The sequence below is a fragment of the Bacillus rossius genome, chromosome 12 (assembly GCF_032445375.1).
Source record: "Bacillus rossius redtenbacheri isolate Brsri chromosome 12, Brsri_v3, whole genome shotgun sequence".
Taxonomy (NCBI): Eukaryota; Metazoa; Arthropoda; class Insecta; order Phasmatodea; family Bacillidae; genus Bacillus; species Bacillus rossius.
In genome coordinates, this window is record NC_086339.1 from 43905120 (window position 1) to 43925356 (window position 20237).

Consider the following 20237-nt stretch of genomic DNA (forward strand, 5'->3'; position numbering starts at 1 on the left):
AATGCACGAAGAATCCTTCTCGCATGAAGTTTCGATGTGATGAGTGCCTTAAATGGTTTACTCGAATTGACAGTTTGCGACATCATGCGAAAAAATGTAAAGGTGGAGTCTGTGCTCCTACTGCTGAACTACCTGCCGACATTTCGACTCCTCGCTTTAGATTGGAGACACGAAAGCGTACAACCAAAAAAACAGATGCCCAGCAACCGATTGTTATGACGTCTGAACATGGAACTAAACCTAAGACTGTGTTCGGAGCATTACAAGTGAACGATAATGGCTTCTACTTGGCGCAGTCTGCATTTCGTGGAACGTTGAAAGACTACTATTATCTAAATACGATCGGTGAGTCAAAGGACATTTGTAATTTTCTTGACGATATCAGACAGAAGATAATCAATCAGCTTACTGATGATGTAGCAACAAACGGACCTTTGAAATATAACTTGTGGTTGGACTGTATATATGGAAAGCCATATCCGTTCGATGACAAAGTGAAGAAGTGTGCATTCAAGACATCGGCTGCAGTAATTTACAGTTCTAACGATGTGAAGCAATTTGTTAAATACGGTATCCAGAAACTCTGTCAAGAAGAGGTGGACTATGTCTGTAAAGGTTCTGGCTGGACTCTGTCTAGTATAAACCGATTGGAGCTAAGAATTAGTCATTTCACACCGCTGCGGAACTAAATGATTATAAGATTGCTGGCTTTCGTAGTGATCTTGTAGTAGAATATATATTATGTAATAAATATTATGTTTGTGAAAGAACTTGTGTTGTTTTTGTTTTTTTCTCGAACCTGTTACTATTATGTTAAATTGTTATTTTTTTTCATCGTCCAGAATCGTACCAAGGACCTAAGTCGATCTAATTAATCAGTACATTAATTGGAAATTTATTTAATGATTTCTGAACTTTTTCCCGAATCTCTAGCATTAAAATTATGAATTACCAATATGTTGGTGTTGATGGCTTATAGGATGATGATGACAGTAGAGGTTTTAATGTCTCTTTAAGAATGTTGAACATGGAATAATGAAATTATTATTTTTTTACATCAAATTAAACATTATTGCATCGATCGGGTATCGAACCAAGGACTGAAACTGATCGAATCAATCTGTAAATTAATGAGTGATTTATTTAATGAATTTTGGAATTTTTCCCGAATTTCTAGCTAAATAATTACACGATTCCAAGATGGCGGCCAAATGACAAGATGGTGGGTGACACAGCAATAATAAATGATTACTGCACTCTAGCGGATAAGAATTTAACTAACATGGCGTCAGCGCACTCTCGCCGACGATAACAAGATGATGATGGCTACCAGCAGACGAAGACAAGATGGCGGACATGACATCATACTAGTTGACCTTGTTATTGGTGGTGGTAGGTTAGTCTGTAGGTGACTTCCGTGGTGGAAGGATCGGTCGCCATTTTTTTTTTCGCCCTCACCGGGTTCGAACCGAGGACTCCGAGCTCCGTGTCGTTAACGTATGTTTTTTAAATATTTTTTATTAAAATTTTATTAATTGAATTTTTTTATAAATTTTAAAAAATTTTCTATTTCATTAAAATTGTATAGTAAATTTAAAGATGGCGGGCGTAACGGAAACTGCAGCGGTGACGTCATAATCCTATAAATGGCTTAACGTTGGCTTGAGTTAAGGATGCTTAAGCCAGTTTTAGGAATTTTCAGCCGCTGGGAATTTTAAGGAATAAAACGGGAAATTTTCCCTCGAAACGGGAATTTTTCCCTCGAAAACGGGAATTTTTTTTCTTAAAACGGGAAATTTTGAGTCATTTTGAGTCATTTTTGAGGAATTTTGAGGAATTTTTGCCGTCGTGACGTCACAAATCCAATATGGCGGTCGGCACCACAGGCACCACACCCTGACGCCTGCCGTCGGACCGTCATTCATATACTACTCACAGGTATGGTTCAAAATACGGAAAAGTGAATAAATGCACCTTACCTACAAATTACGAATGTTGCGACGCCGCGACGTCATACTGTACGCGTACGCAATATGACTCGTTTCGTTTCTCTAACATAACATAAAATGTTATGAGGTATCAGAAGTAACGATTAATGTAACTGAACGGTAGTAACGAGTGCTAATTGTTATAGTAACGAATACATAAGGGCACGGTTTTGACGTGACAACGTCTAATCAAATCGATGAACGCCGGCTGCACGCACGAAAAAGTGTCCCGTAACGCACATTGTCCCGTTACGCTCATTGTAATAGTGTATGAGAACACAATACGGCATGGATGAAGAGTACGTAAGACTAGAAAAAGAGTTTACCATGCAGGAGACTGGTCATTTGGACTCCAGGCCCACAATGAATTTATCCAGTGGTACTGCATATTATTTTGTAATCAAAGACACATGATCCCCTGTTTTGTGGTGTGCTACTCTCACCACACATCTGGTCTCCAGTCAGCTACCAAAAATAGAGGCTAAAAAATAAACACAGAAAGAAATAGACTACTTTCACGCTGGACACTTGATTTGTGTATGTATGCATATATCTGTACCTAGGAGGTATAAGTCACTATGTCCACTTTTGGGCAAAACGCACTTTTATCCATAAACTTGAATAACGTTTGAGTGGCATGCTACACTAGTACCTACGATCTGTCGAAAATTTACATACGTTTGGTAATAAATCTTTGAGTCGGTGCGACACACTGTTTATTTGACAAATTGGTTTTCACGCCATGGTGTGTTGCGCCTGGGAGGTGTGCCAGTGGCGAGCCGTGGACCAGGAGGAGGGGGGACAGCAGGCACACCGGTCCCGCCCCAGCACAGCCGGGGACAGTCCCTCTGCCGCGCACCAATTAGCCGCCGGCGACCCTCACAGGTCGAGGGGCGGAGGGGCGGACCCGGCAGGACGGACGACACCCTGGGGGTGACTTGTTGAGCCGGCGAGGGTGAGGTGTACGAGGCTCGCGACACGGCGACGACCGGCTGGTGCGCCTGCTCCCGGGGTCGCGCCCCCTGTACCATGTTCCCCACTCGCCACTGCGCCAGAGCTTGTTGTTTTTAATGGAAGGCAAGAACATCATCCCAATTTAGAAACAAAAAACTTGTCCATTTTCAACATTTCAATTATTTTTTCTGAAACTGAAATTACTATGTAAAATATGAATCATTAAACCATATATATAATCATATTAGATATTTGTAAAAAAAAAAAAAAAAAAAAAAGTTCCGTGTTATAGATTGCAGAAATGCCAGGATTTCTCATGTTTAAAAAAAAACTGAAACAAATTTGTACAGTATTACAAATGTAAGGGAGACTTTCAGTACTCGTCAGTGATATGTAAACTTCAAACCTCGGTAACAAGAACATTAATATGTTCTTATATTGCCAAAACACTTATAATATGAACCTCGGACGGTAAATTTAACGTGGAATTCTTTAAAACAATGCCGAGCATGATAAGTATACAAAAAGTATACATTTTAAGGAAAAAGGTAAAAGTTGTTCCTCTTTTTAAAACCTATCTGTAATTCTGTTTAACAAGATGTTACTAGTTAACAAAGTATTTTCAATTTTAGCGCATATTTTTTAAGTAGTCATTAATAATTTTTATGACTATAAATTAAAACATGAAGTATTAAATGAATGTTGTACAATTATGGAGTTTTATTTTTAATACCTTTTGCGCGGTAAAAATTTTACTATTATCACGAAATAAATATATAAGGAGGAATTACGTGGGTCCACCATATTTTAGAGATGTCTGAGACATCCGCAGATGGCAGCACCTGTTTACAAATTTCCGTTCCAATCGACTTCCATTCCATTCACGAAATCACTCCTCCAAAATGCCGTACACAGAGAGATAAGATTTTTACAAATAAAAATATAAAAATACATATAATAGCAACACACATTAAAGGCTATTCACAGTATGAATATGTTCGAGAATAATAAAGCAGACATATGAACAAGGAACGATGACCATTTCGAGAGCTAAGTCATATGCGGGCTGTTCGGAACCTCTGGGATATAAATGCACTGGGCATTGTTGTTTTTTTTTTCTAAGGGAACAATAAATTCCAGATATTTAATATCTGGAAACGCAATCCTGCAAATAAAAGGTTCCAAGCTGTGGCTGAGAGCAAGCTGACACCTGTTCAGGCAGGAGATCCAGGAAATCTTCCTCGAAACATGGAGTAGTGTAGAATAGGAGCTCCGATCCCTGGCTTCGGCTTGTGGTGACGGTGCCGGGGTCCACCATCTTGGAATCTGACGTCATGGTGGCCATCTTGGAAGATCTTGACCCCGGCGGCCATTGGGGATCTGCCATCTTGGATCCGTCATTTTTAAATCGAGCGCCCAGCTCACTAATGCAGCACTTTTCGTTAAACCCGCCATATTGTATGTTTATGACGTCACCATTGCACTGTTCGTTACGGCCGCCATCTTGGATAAAAGGATGTTGCCGTTTTCGTTGCGGCTGCCATATTTAATTCTAATAACATGCCCACCATCTTGGATTTGATTTCAAAGCCATTAATTTCGATTCTGACATCATGTCCACCATTTTGTTTTCGTCTACTGGAGGCCGCCATCTTGGATGACGACACGTCCACCATCTTGGTTTTTTTCTGTTCCGATGGAGGCCGCCATTTTGGATACCGTCGTCGTTGTTTCCTATGTTTACTCCTAGAGAGCACCAGCGTCGCTCTGTCTCATCACATAAGGTTTATGTTTAATTACCTATCAGAGCTGTTATGGTCCTTATCGAAATATTTATATTATTTTACAAAATACATTATAAGCCCTGTGATTCGAACTATAGCAACCAGATTTCTAGGTTAGAAAACATACGCTTTTAACCATGTGCATTGAGACTTTTACCAGACTGAGAATTAAATAAGGTATATAAAAAATAACACACATATTTGGACTTATAATTTTTTAATTTGAAGGAATAATAAAATCGTTTGTTCGAGACCGAGCAGCCATACTTACTTTCAATACTTGCTACCAGGAGCGCTAGTTAATACACATGGCGTCTGTTAGAAAGCGATGACGCCATCTTTTTTTCAGTAAGCGATACATTGTCATGTAGTACACATGCCATCCGTCGCCGCCGTCGCATTATCCTTCGCCGAGGATCCACTCAACGCTTCGCTCGGAACTTCGCTCGGCACTCTCGCCTCACCCAAAAACTCTCCTCGCCGAGCAGCTCACTCCAACTCGCCGAGCAACTGTTGCGGAGGCTGGCGTCCAGGCTTATATAGACCCTGGCGCCCTTCTAGAAGTGACGAGCGTGGCTGGGGCCAGTCGCGTCATCCTGTGCCGACTCAACGCCCGAAGCGTCGAGAAGGGCATCGGCAGCTCGCGCGATGGCCCGCGGAATTCTCAAAGAGGCTGTCCGGCACCGAGGCAGGGCGCCGCGTGGGGAGCGGAGAGGAGGAGGGTTTAGTGATGACCCTTGTAATCCAGCAGGCACGCGTGACATGCCTTACGTCAATGGATGGCGCATGACGTCAGTGACCGTGCGGGGCCGCCAGCCAGCTCCGAAGCAGGCATCGCGGTCTTGTCTCTCACGTTCGTAACAGTATATGTACGTATTATACATAAAACTAAAGGGAACAATTAAGTAGCACAAGTCACATTTTTGTTCCAAGCTACGGGCACGTTCACTGTCAGTGCTTCAAACTAAATTGAAAGCTGACAACTCATAGGGAAATTCAGATTTAGTTGCCAGAAAATGAGAAGTGGGCTTTCTGGAAACATTTCCCTTGAAGTCACCCGGAGGTAAGAATGTATCTTTCTCTCTCCGAGCGGCAGAAACCAGCTTGTGGTTCGTCGAAGGAACTTATAAATTCCCCCCCGCCATTTCAAATCCTTCAACCGACAGATTCATTTTCATCACAATAACAGTTGAGTTCGCATTTCCTCCACTTCCTGCGGCAAACCCGGACTCTCTCGCGCCGAGAGACTTCACGAACCCGCTCGAGCTAGTATTCCGCTCCGTCGATCCCCGCTTCAGCCTCGACGGCGTTCGAGGAGGCGCCGAGTGTACTCTCCTTGGACCCAGCGTTCTCTGCGCCCGTTCGCGCTGTCTCGGGGGAAGCCTAAGATACACAGAAAGTTTGGTTACTGCCCGAACACGCCCGAACAATTCTCCTTCGGCAAACTTCGGTGTTTTGTTTTTGTAAATTAAAAATAAAAACACGGGCATTGTTTATTAATATTGACCGTTAATCAATGTGCTATTTTCAGTCGTATGTTTAATGAATTTTATTGTGATACGTTTTCTGTGTTTGAATGTAGTTTGGTTATGAAATTAGGCAGAATGTATTTGTTATCCAAGTTTTTTTTTTACTTTCGTCGTGTTTGTTTAAAATTCGTGATGATTTTTAGAAATAAATTAAGCATTGAAATATTGAGAGTGGTCGATTAGGTTAGGTGAGCTACATTAAAAACACTTTAAAACTACATTAAAAATACTGAGAAAAAGTGTGTATGGTTGTTCAGGTTAGGATAACTACATCGTTGATTTGTAATGGTAATTACTAAGTGACCATTAAATATATTTCTCTGTTTATTTTAATGTAACTATACTAACCTAACTAATCGTCCATAGTGTTTTAAAGTGTTGTAGCTAACCTGACCGACCACTCTTAATATTTGAATTCATTTTTCCCGCGCAAAAATAAAACAAATCCCGATGTTGGCCGAAGGTGAATTATTCGGGCGTGTTCGGGCAGTAATAAAACTTTATGTGCATGTTAGGTCTCCCGTCTCGGTGGCTCTGTGCGCGCTGGGAGCCCGACCGCTCTGCCGCCAGGGAGTTCCCTGTCGCGGCCTGTCTCAGCGGGACTCCTCCAGCACCGCCATTCGTCACTTCAACGTCACCCCAGCAGAGATGCGCATTCCTCATTTACAAACTACTGCTTTCTTATCCTTGGTGAAACCATTCAGATGCTGACGGTAAACAATATCATATTTTTTTGGAAATGTAACCTTTCAGCTTTTAGCTTAGTCGTAAAAAAATATATTTTCGTTGAGATTAAGAAACATTTAAACATTTACACCTCTTTTTGGGATGCCTGTTATGATATTGCTAGCATTAAAATACGTTCACCCGACTTCAAGCTGAAATGATAATGACAGTTGTTAAACGTACCGTTGATTTTAATTGCAATGTAGTTAACAGGCAAACCGAAGCAACTAAGTCTCTGTACCACTTATAATACTTGTTTATGGCACATTTTTGACATAAATTTAAGTCTTTAGATGTTTCCCCGCTGCTTTTCTTAATATCACGAGGCCAATTCAATATGAAGTAAAAAAAATGATATGCCTTAGTATGGAACTTAAACCCCTTCCTGTCTCTTTATAATATTCTACGTTAATATTTTTCAAGGATCCTCTAAAAAATTCTTTCCATAGGTGCCTTTATTGGAGTAGCTGGATTCTGCAGCCTGTAAAAGGTACTTCACTAGTATGAAATAAGGCCACGACCTGCAGTTGACTTGATAACATCCTACTCAGACTCCTACTACAAATACGATTAGGAAATATTCCAACCTGGCATAGTTCTCCAGTGGATGTGTGGAGGAATCAAGAATTGTTCCAAACTGAATATTTCCCACTATATATATCACCACTAACATGCACACCAACCCTTGGATTTTGACTGACTAGGTAAGTTACAAAACGATACCTGGTGTAAATTTTCCAAATGAACAACTTCCAACTGCTGTATACTTTCGGTGGAACAAATGCCAAAGTTTTAAGAGGAGCCAAATTAATGTATCAGCTTAAGTGTTTATAATAGAAAATTATTTATTACTATGGAAAGTTAACCAGCTATTCGTGGTGAAAAAAAAAATTATTATTAAGGGGCATTTATTAAGCGTGACAATAACTTGCTAAATGTTTACAACAGGTTTCTTGGGATCCTATTTTACCTTAAATAAGTGAATGAAAAACGAACAAATTTGCATCATTACTCAAACGAATAAAATCATTTATGAGTAATGTCACCAAACACGTCAAGGCAATAAATATATACTACTCTAAAGTCTAAAAATGTTACTCTTCTTAACATTTAGTCTAATGCGGTTGGAATTAATCGGTTTGAAACATTTCCACGCACCGTCGTTTTGGAATACATCCAGTCAGCAGAAATTCCTGGGCCAGCATACACTCTACTGGCGATCTACTTTTATTAAATTTAAAAATTTCAAAAGTCGTACATGTTAGGAAATTTCCAGTGTCCAGAAATTCAAGGTTTCTTCACACGTGGACTGAAGAAGTTTCTTGCACAAGTAAAAATTGATCAAATATATATTTTCTAGAGGCTTGATTTAGAAGCTATCCAATTGACTCCAATCGATTATTTATCTCCAAATATATTCTCCAGTTCTGAAGAATTTTTCCAAACAACTATTCAGGAAATTAAGAAAAATATATATTTAAGAAATAATATATTTTTATCACAATCTTACGAATGGATAGTAGTAAATATCTAGCAGTGTACGTATTTATTCTATGGAAAACAGAACGTTGAGTCAAGTGAATTTGTTTGGCACATATAAATGTGTGGGCACAGATAAATTATCCCGACACAAATTATTTTTTTGTCTTGATAGGAATTACACTCTCCCCCCAACGCCCACCCCCCCCCCCCCCCCTCAAAAAAATGGGGTTTTCTGTAAAGTCGGTTTACGGACGATAATTTTACGTGAAAACGTCATATGAAAACATTGATGAAAAATTGCATACTTTTTAATTTTCAAATATTATTTACAGTTTTTGCAAATTTTATTTAAATTATTTGTTTAAATATAATCACGAACAATAAGTTATAGAAATAAACTGAAATCAAATCAATGTCAATAAATTGTTAATTTTAAATGACGAAATTAAACAAATAAATCAATTTTTTTTAAATTGCTGATTTTAAAAAGCACGCCTTAACCTGTTTGAAATTATAGAAGATTTTCTCGCACGGTGGTTGGCCGGTTTTTGCACGCTCGGCTCAAGTGGAACGTGACAATGAGTCATGCTTTTTCGTGCGTGCAGCCGGCGTTCGTCGATTTATAAGACGTTGTCACGTCAAAAAATATTTTGTTTTAAATCCTTTGCTTAGCCAAGCGATAATTGAGACCAATTTTCGAAGAAGTAAATAAATGTCCTGGAAATTTTTACCCAAAGAATCTAAAGTTTAAAGTACTAAACATAAGATGGTGGGGGGAGACATGTCTTCTATTTATTGGCTCCAGACTTTGTGAGTCGTGTTAAGCAGTTTTTCTGGGGTTCGGTACATTGTATTGACAGATGTTTACCATCGAAAACCTCTCCAAACAACCGTGAGTTAAATACAGAAGCAGCACAAAGTTATAGTGTTTAACTTCAACCTGGCGTGAAATCAAATTACAATTTTTTTAATATCTAAAGTTTTCCTACTCTGGTAAACATCTTTCTACCTCGGAAAGAACGGAATTTAATTTAACTTTTGAATAACATTCAAATGATTGAAAGTAACCTTAACTGCATCGATTACAAATACAACGTTAGGAATGTCGTTCGTATGCTTTTGCGGACATTATCCAAATTCTGGTACATTCTTTGATAATGAAAAGTTTAGATAACGCTAATCACCAATGTTTCAATGCACATATCAGCTGGCCCATGAAGATGCCAGAAGTGAATTGTTGCTAGAAGACTGAAGCTAACGTAAGTAATTGCTTAATTATATCATTCCATTGCATTAAAAATGTTACATTTCCACACATCATAATGATTGTAAAATGTTATAACATTTATTATAATTCATCTTAAAAAGCATCTTCGATGCACCTTCTTTAAGAGAGTGATGCTTTCAATAAAAAACCATCTAATTTATTAAGATGTTCAACTCTTTCATATACGATTTAAGGGACCTGAAGGATCATTTAAACACTGATTTGATATCGGTGAGTACAAACGAAAAAGTTATACGTTTACTATTCATTTTTTTATACAAGAACAATTTTCACTCTTTATATTTTATTTTCGGTTGATTAACTGATTGTCCTTATTATATATAGTGTTACGAAACGTAAGCAGGGCATCGGCGCGCAGGCGCAGAGCTGGCTGGCGGCTCAGCACGGCCACTAACGTCACGTGGCCGCCGCAACGTTAGACGTGCCGCGCATGTCTGGTAGAATGCAAGGGTCGCCGCTTTCCCCCCCCCTCCTTCCCACCGCTCACCGCGCTGGCCGTTAACCTGACACCTGACAGCTGGGGAGTTCCGCTCGCCGCTTTGCGAGCTGCCGACGACTTATCGAGAATTCTGATGTAGGGTCGGCGCGGAATGACGCGACAGGCCCCAGCCGTGCTCGTGACTTCTAGAAGTGGCGCCTGGACCTATATAAGCCCAGGACGCTGGCCTCCGAGTTGAGTTGGGAGTTCAGTTCCGGGGCGAGTGTCTGGGCGATAGTGCCGCGGGTGCGGTGGAGTTCCTGGGCGAGCGAGTTTCTCGGCTATGGTTGGTGAGAGTGCCGCGGGTGCGGCGAGAGTTCCGAGCGAAGTTCCGAGCGAAGCTTCTAGCGGATCCTCGGCGAAGGGAAGTGCGACGGTGGTGGCGGAGTGTGGTGACGGAGGTCAACGGGGGGTGCTGCGGCGAGAGTTGTGCCAGAGGTGCGGCCCAGCGATGTGTGCGGTGTGTAAAAACCGAGTTACTGGGGAGTAAATAATTTTAAGTGTAATTGATTATTAGGCATTTTAGAAGATTTATTTGTTTGTGACGTAAATAGTGGCAATCAATAAATCTGTGCAGTAAAATCTTTAATTGGACTATCTATTTACGAACCCAGTAGTTTTCCCACGACGATTTATTAATTTTATTTTAATAAATCGTAACAATAGCAAGATATAAAAATTTGGTATCGTGGTAAGTGTAAAAAAATCCAAAAAAATCCAAAAATTGAATGGTTAAATAACTAAATACCACTCAAAAAAGGAATTTAATGATGCAAAAATGTTATGTAATTAAGACATCAGGTACTTTGAAAAGAAGTCGGATATTAACAACATCAGGTTGTTTCTCCCTAATAATATATTTTTCACTCCCAACAAAACAACTATTTTAATGAAAGTCAAATGTATAGTTTGAGGGCGCGGTTCAAGCACGCATGTATTCTGTTGTTATAATATGGTATGTGGTGTCGTAGTAAAGTCCCCTACTACTCAGCTGAACTGTATATGGACCGTTTGGCTAGCAGAGAGCGCTCAGTTGAGAGCAGGCTGTCGTAGGGGGAGGGGGTGTCACTCTGCTTCGCGATAAGCCGCCTGCTTGAGACCACCCCCCACCACCAGCGTCGTACAGCCGCAGCAGTGTTGCCAGATGTACTGCCAGTCCCGCGTGACTCACGGCTCTGACTTGGCCGGAGTGGGCCTATTTCTAATAACATCCATGCAATTTAGCATTTGTAAATTGATCTATTTAGACCCCCATTTATTTGTTAGAAGTGCAATTTCTTTGATAGCTACAAAGAGAGAGTGTGTGCCACTTAATGTGTTAATAATATACTTATAAAACTTATGGTTTATATGTCTTTAGTTGTTGCTTGTAAATTTACGCGGTTTGCAGATTAAAATTGGAACTAAATTTGTTCTAGTATTTATATTTAATCTATTTTTATTCGGCAATTGTTAGGTGATATAAACTTATATATATATATAATATATAAATTATTCATATTTTTTTCATCTTTCAAATTTAATTCTTTAAAAAAAACATAACTTCATTTTGTGTTTTCGTGTAGACAATATTTTCAACAAATTAAATTTAAATTCTAAAAGCGCAAGTATAAAACGTATAAAATTAAAGAGAAAACATCAACTGGCATCTGTTCCCGTCATCAGGCACAAACAGACTGATATCCGCCGAGTCCTCATGTGCTCCAGGATTCTTTGTGTGTCGTGATGCTATAAGCAAACATTTGTTACATAAAACTTCTCGAATGTGAAAGATGGCTTTTTATTATTTTACTGTACAATATTGAAACATCAACATTTTCCACTGGAGCTTGGCTCGAATGTCCTAAAAAAATATGTGTGTATTTCCATAATGATAGTTTCTCCCTCGAAAATAATATAAGGAAAAAAAATAATTCAAATCGAATGTTATTGTTACAGTTACTAAACTAAAATTTCAGAAGATAACGACACTTGAATTTTACTACCACCTTTTCCGTATAAACTTGGTGGAGGACGAATCAGGAAATTGGATGGCACTTGCCAGAGTCACGGCAGACTGTACTACCCATAATGTCCTGTAGGCAGCCGATGCAAGTCGATACAAATAAACACGACCCAATTTTAAATGTAAAACGATACGCGGCTGCCACAAAATATTTTTTAACAGCAACTGCGACAATGGTGACTTCACGAGTGCATAAATGTGTATTCAGCACTCTTCGCTTCTAAATTCGTAACCGCAGGGGTTAAAAAGATATATAATATATGATGTTTTCACTAATTATTGATGTGTAACATCTTAGTTCTCGGGATACGGCATTTGGTGGGAATAATTTCGCGAATGGAACGGAAATGTGTAATCACGGTGCGGCCATATGTGCCGAATTGTGCGAGCTAAAGTTAACAAATCGAAAGGAAAACTGTAAAGTAATAAATTTTAAATTAATGTTAACAGGATAGGCGGTATTTTAATAAAATGCCTTTTCAAAAATAAGGTCCGAAGTTGGACATTTGTATTTTTTTTTTTTCAGGTCTTTTTCGCTTTAATTGAAGCCGTTTCGTTATATAGTTTCAAATTTCGGGCTGCAAATGCAATGATTGGAAAGTTGACCTAGTTGCTCCGGCAACGTATTTTAGCAGTGTTGATACTACGTGTGATTTGCGTCCACTAATGTAGTCGAAAACGCAATTTGCGAACACTCTCAGCATTAATTTAAAGAATTATGCTTTACCCGTCATGTGCAAATTTCTTATTAAAAGTGTATTTTCAACACGAGACCATATTAATTTATTCTTTACGGACGTTTGCTGTTACCCATCACTGGCAAGTACTGAAGACTTGCTCACATTTTTTTCTCTATATGTACTGCGCTGTACGCTTTTTCAATCTAATATCTCTCTAATTGTATACGTTAATTAAAATTTAATTTGTTGAAAATATTGTCTACACGAAAACACAAAATGAAGTTATATTTTTTTAAAGAATTGAATTATAAAGATAAAAAATGTGAATAATTTATATATCTCACCTAACAATTATTAAATAAAAATAGGAGGAATATAAATACTAGAAGAAATTAAGTTCCAATATTTAAATCTGCAAAACCGCGTAAGAAACACCTAAAGACACATAGAAACCAAAAGTTTTATAAGTATGCTATTAACACATTAAGTGGCACACATACACACACTCTCTCTCTCTCTCTCTCTCTCTCTCTCTCTCTCTCTCTGTAGCTATCAAAGTAATGTGAAAGATGGTTTTTTATTATTTTACTGTAAAACATTTATTTTCTTAAATATTGCATTTTCCTTGTCAGTGAACAGGCGAAAATATCTTTGCAATTCGTGCACATCTATTTTCGAAATAAAAAAGCATGCATTGTAGACTGTTTTTAAAAAATCTACTTCAATTTACAAAAAAAAATGCACCTTATGAAACTATAACTAATTGCAGTATAAGAATTCAGAATTCAGATTTTGGGACAGTGGAGTCACAATTTGATTTCACAGATTATTCATATCATTCCAAAATTCTTTAATTAAGTATTATCAACTACATATGAAAGTAAAAAATTAAATGGTATAATTAGAGGAATAAAAACATTAGTCAGTTAACACTGGAAAAAATTATTGTGTAAACATAAACTGTCTGTAGAGAAAAAACACAAACCCAACGAGAAATCATAATAATTTTTTATAGAAGACAAAAATACTTAAACACAATAGGTACACTTTTCTTAACTCAGTACCTTAAATTGCTTATTTTTTTGCAAAATCTCTGATAAACCAAATCAGTTACTTCTAAAACAAACCTGATACATCTTTACGTAATAATACACGAAATATTATGTTATTTTGATCTCAAAATGCAATGAGTCTATAAAGTAACCTTAACCTTCCTGTCATGTAAGTTCCGTAAGTTTGTACTGAATTGAATTATTTATATACACGTTTCACCTCTCATTCTTTACTTTTTTGGCACACTGTTAGGTAGATGTCTAAAAAATACTACTTATTGTAGCCATTACCATGGTGCGACTTCCGAAAAATTAGTATACAGTTTTTCGTTTCATGGTCCAAAAAGCCCAAAACCATAGTCAGTTCAAAAGTTAATATATATACACACACATATATATAGGTACGATTTATGTGGGGAGAAATACTGGGTTCATTAGATATGGTCCAATTAATTAGTACAGTTTTATTTATTTCTAATTTCTACATCATAAATTTAATTACTGCACTCAATATCTGTCCACAACGAATAATCTTACTCTGGTCATTGAAACATTAACACTTTCACTGGAGCTTGGCTCGACAGTGGTTCGCTCTTCTGTGCTCCTCTCTGCTTCCTTCGCACACTCACCCACACCGCGCCGCAGCACAGTCCCCAACTATCGCTCGTCGCACCCGACTGGCTCGCCAGGCCTTCACTCGCAGGTATCGCCTCCCGATAGGTCTGGTTCTCTCAGCAAGAGCCCGTTGCCCTCTTCACCTCTCGCTGATCGCACGGGAATCGCCAGTATCACTCCCCGAGGGGGAGACTCTCTCACCTACTCTCAGAACTCTTCGAACCATCGGAACTCACTCGGATCTCCCGCGGAGGTCGGAGTCATCACTAATATTCTCGTGGCGTCCTTCTCGAAGGGACGAGAGCAGCTGTGACGTGTCGCGTCATCCCGGGCCGACCCGATGCCCGAAACACCCAGAACAGCGACGCTTATTCACGCCACTCCTCGCGGCGGCCTCTGTAAGCCCGTAATGCCAAGGCCGCTATAAATGACAATAGCCCGAGTATCGAGGACCCTTGTAATCCGGCCAAGTACGCGTGGCATGCCTAACGTCAGTGGACGGCGCGTGACGTCAGCGGCCGTGCGGGGCCGTCAGCCAGCTCCGAGCCTGGCGCGCATCGCGGTCCTGTCTGCGTTCGTAACAATAATATATATCACAATGTTGCGAACACGATAACTCCCTTAATTTTGCATAAATATCTTCCAACCTGATACATACAATCTAATTGCGGAAAATCTCGGTCGATTTCGTTAATGAGCGATTTCCGACCAAAGGGGTGGAAATGGGGAAGGTTGATTGAAAAAAAGAAAAACTGCTGTAAATCCCATAATATGGAAAAAAAAATTATCAGTTTAACGTCTTATAACTCGTCGGCGCAACGCCAAAAAATTTTGTTTAAAAACATTTTTTATACGACCAACCATAACTGCAAGAGGTGGAATAACAAAGGGTTGATAGACAAAAAATAATCATAACTATTTCTTAGGCACCCCATCGAATTAGTTTTAAGAGTTTGTAAATCTCATGATTTTTGTCTAAAACGTATGTCTGAAATAATTTTGGATAAGACGAACTATTGTTAAAAAAGGTTTTTTTTAATAACAAAAAAATATTCATAAACTCCGTACATAGTACACTATTAAATCTATTTATTTTAATTATAAAACTTAAAAATATTATCTACAACTTTCGTTCGAAATTATTTTTACATGACTTACCATTACTTAAAGGGGTGGAAAATAAAGGTGTTGAAAGACAAAAAAAATCATAACTTTCTTAATATGCACACTATTTAATCCGTTCGAATTGTTTAAAAACCTTATACATATTATCTTAAACCATTTTATACGACCAAACATAACTCCAAGGGGTGGTAAAAACAAGGGTTGGAAGATTAAAAAAATTAATATCTCCCATAGTAAGGACACATTGGGATCCGTTCAAATTGTTTGTAAATCATAATTTAAATCTAAAACTTTTGTCTGTAGCAATTTTTGATAAAATTAACCTTTATTGCAAGGTGTTGAAAAAATCTTTATCCAACCAACCATTACTGCAAGGGGTGGAAATAACAAACTTTAAAAGTAAAAAAAAAAAATCGTTATTTTTTTTAATTGATTTACTATCAAATCTGTTATAATTTATTTTAACTTTGGCTGAACCATTTTTTGATGAAACTAATTATTACCGCAAAAACCAAGGTTGAAATTTAAAAAAAAAAACTACATTTCTTAGTTTTAAATTCATTCGAATTTTTTTAACCATCTTAATATTATCTTAAACATTGGTGCAAATAATATTTTTATGTGACCACGTTATTTGTTCAATTGAGTAAAAATAGTGTTTGAAGGTTAAAAAAATTAAATAACTACCTTATTTAGCATATATTATGAAACTCGTTCTACGTTATTCAATGGTGGATACACTAAGTTAAATATAGTCCTAATAATTTCGCTGCATTGAAAATAAGCAAATATTTAATCGATTATTTTGTAATATTGGAGAACATAAATATGTCATGTACGTACATTAGGTTCTTAAAATGTTCCAGAAGTTTATAGAAGTTTCCAAAACATTTCCAGAAGACATACAGTAGGTACTTCTAAATCTATCTACGCCTGTAGGCTGTGCCGAAAAGGATTTTTTCCTTCTGTTCGTCTTGCGCTTTTAGAATATATATTACGCTCCATCATATTCATTCATTCTGTTTCCCATATGCTTTGTACATGGATTGTCGGTTTAGCTGTCTGATAATGCTGTACAAACGCCGCCCAGGGTAGATTATACTTAACAAGATTGACCCATACCAAGCATTAAAAACATCGCTATTACAAGCTCCTTCAAATGTGGATGGTACAGTAGAAGTATCATTCATCAATCCACCAATCATACTATAGCGTCTTCTCCTAACGCCATGAACATAACGAATAGGTTTACTGAGCTCCTGCAAGAAGCATTGAATAAAAACCCGAAGAAATTACGGAACCATTTCTATCTCCCAAAACACATCTTTGTGAAACTTTTCAATATGCAGATTTTCTTTTAGGTTACTCATAACTATCAAGTAGCAAGCATATCATTATGTTAATAGAATTTTAAAATTAAATAAAAGAAATTAAGTATATGTATTACAAAAAGTATAACATGTATTGCAAATTATTTCATAGTTCCAGTGCTATTATTAAATTTCTACATTTTCCTAAGAGGAACATAATCGTAATTTTTTAGCGTCTATTAAATAATAGCCCAGCGAATTACAATTGCAACACATGCTATGCTATTATAACTTCCGATTGACAGGCAGGATTTTCTTTATATAAAAATGGCCATAAAATATATTGTATGCAAGATTGCTTTTACAGAAAGACAACAAAGAAGGGTCTTGACGATGGCATCTTTCTAGGAAGAATGTCAATGTTTTGCGTACTGGCCTAAAACACTGATATCCAAGGTGCGGAGCTGTTAAAGAAAAATTATTTTTTTTCGTGTTGTGTAAAATGGCATTTACAACATGAAATGAAAAGCATTAATTTATTTGACCGTAATTGTAGTATTTAGTCCAGCAGTTTGTTAAAAGGTTACAAAAATTCCTAATTAAAATATTCTACATAAAGCATTTTGTAATTTTTTTTTCACTAAGGAATTAATAGTAGTTCCAAATGCTACCTGGTGTATAGAGTAAGGAAACACTTATTGCCAGGAATTGGTTAAATAGTGATGAGTGACGAGGCCATAAATTTGCAAACACTTATATTTTTAATTTATGCTCATTAACTTATTCCTCGTAGGGTAATGTAAGGTACTTTTAAAGGTGTATTCACTAAGGTTAATGTAACCTGCAAAATGGGCCAGTGTGGTTCATTGATCTCACTACGTACTTGGTAGCAAGAACTCTATCACATCAATAAGTGAGCGTCTACAATCTCCATAAGTAGTATGAGTAAACAGTTATAATCTATCGAGAAACATTTTTGGCACGTACGCCATGATATAAGCTTACTTGTTTACGTAATTAGGTAACCTTTGATGCAAAGTTTAAAATGAATAAAAGCTAAGCAACATATTTCATTTTTTCAATACTCATGCTTTTCTTGTGATGTTTCCCCACCAAACTGTAAAATAATTTTTTTTTTACTATACCAAATTTTACAAGTCATTGCACATAGTAGCGCTTCACGAGTCACCAATTGTGTATTTAGAAAGTGAATAAAATACCACTCCAGATGCTGCGTTGTAGTTATGCCCGCAGCTCCGTTTGCTCCATCAGGCATCAATTATTGCGGTTACAAAGGTGACACAATATTCACACACATCTTCTTTTTCCACAGCTTTTTTAGTTCTGGTGCACCTACTTCTGTGATGGTTGTTTCCAAGTAGTCATTCCATTTCTGCAATTTTAAGAAAATAATTGCCCTTTGCAATTTTCAGTGATTACAAAATTTTCTCTATTAATTAATGAACATTGTACAAAAACTTAAATAACCTATTCCAAAACGATTTCATTAGTTTGTATTTTTGCTCACAGCAGGTATTTCGAGGACATTCAAGGCATCTTCAAGCTGCGTGTACCTGATCCCACATGTAATAGCTGCCCTAGCAGCTGCACTATCAAGTGCTTCATTACCAGGTTTTTCAATGCAAATTCGGAATACACGGTGACAGCCATCACACTCCAGTAACCACTGACGTTCGATGACTTTCCTGATTTATTTTGTAAGTTTTAATGTCCCTACTGTACATGAGGTCAAGGTCAAAGTTCAAGATTAAAGTTCAAGGTCAAGGTCAAAGTTCGGACAAGGGTCAGTTTTCAATAAATATATGAAATCTCACACTTACATGTAACATTATCTATCATAAAAATTGGTCAAAAGACATGGTCAAGTTCATCCAAGATGGCCGCCGTGATGTCACAATCCATGATGGCCGATCCAATCCTCCATCATCAGCCAGAACCGAGCCCCTGTACCGCCTTTTACATACTATTAAAGGAGGTTCGGGTCCAATTTAGAAATGTAAAGGAAGAAAAACACGAGAAGATCAAGAATCATTTGAAGAATGCTGGGTACAGTCTGCCGAATGTAAAATTTGTGCACACGTTGTTTGAACCCTATACAGCACAAAATGTTACAGTTATGTTTCAGAAATATAACTTTTGAAACATTGTAACATGTTTGAAACATTTCGCAACCTACCTGAAACATCTCGGATATATTTCAGAAACGTCTAAATGTCCGCCCTGTGAAATATTTCAATGAAACCTCCCTGCAACATCAAATGGTAATGTTTCTGAAATGTTTCAATGAAACCTCCCTGCAACTTCAAATGGTAATGTTTCTGAAATGTTTCCACTAATGTCCCATCAATATTTATGAAACATTTAACCGAAATATTTCCATAAATGTTCTGAAATACATATAAAATGTATCATGTGACCCAAAATACCTCTGGAAATTAGGATGACTGAGGGTATATTTATAATTTAAAAGAGTATTGCACTTTAACAGATACCATAATGTTACAGCTGCATTGGTCAGCTAGTTGCAGTGAAGTGCAGTGACTGTGTTCCAATTCATCACAGCATTCCCTCGTACACTTCCTCTTGATCACTTTTTGCATAATGCCCCTTGACCACACCCTTAGAAAGTGTTAATCGGTGGATTGATATGATCTTGTTCGTATCTTCTTGTTTTCGTCAAGTTTTGCTTGTCCATAGTAATGTGTCATTTTTTGATTATATAAAAAAATAGATATTGTAATATTATTTTGTTTGAAATTATTTTAAAGATGTGCTCTGGTAGGGCATAGAATGTTAATTTTTGTCGTTTTTAATGTAATGATAATTGATTATATTACTTAATAATTTGGCTTGTACAATGCATTGGTGTCCATGGTTCCTGTCCATTGCATTTTATTTTAATGGGGAATTTGAATGTGATATAGTGGCAGGCAGGCATGCATCTACATCAGTACATGGGGAAAAAGGGACAAGCTAATGCACAAAGGTTCCATTATTAAATACAATGACAATGTCATCTTGTAATGAATAAATTAAATTGAGGCTCCCCAATCTATCTGGATGTGATCTCCTTATGCTCAGCACAGAAAGTATGCTAATATTTACTTAATCCATAACAACCAAACCCCACTTGCATAGGAGACATGATTACTGAGCATTTTAAAATATAATTTTCACAACCCAATGTGTTATGGCCACTT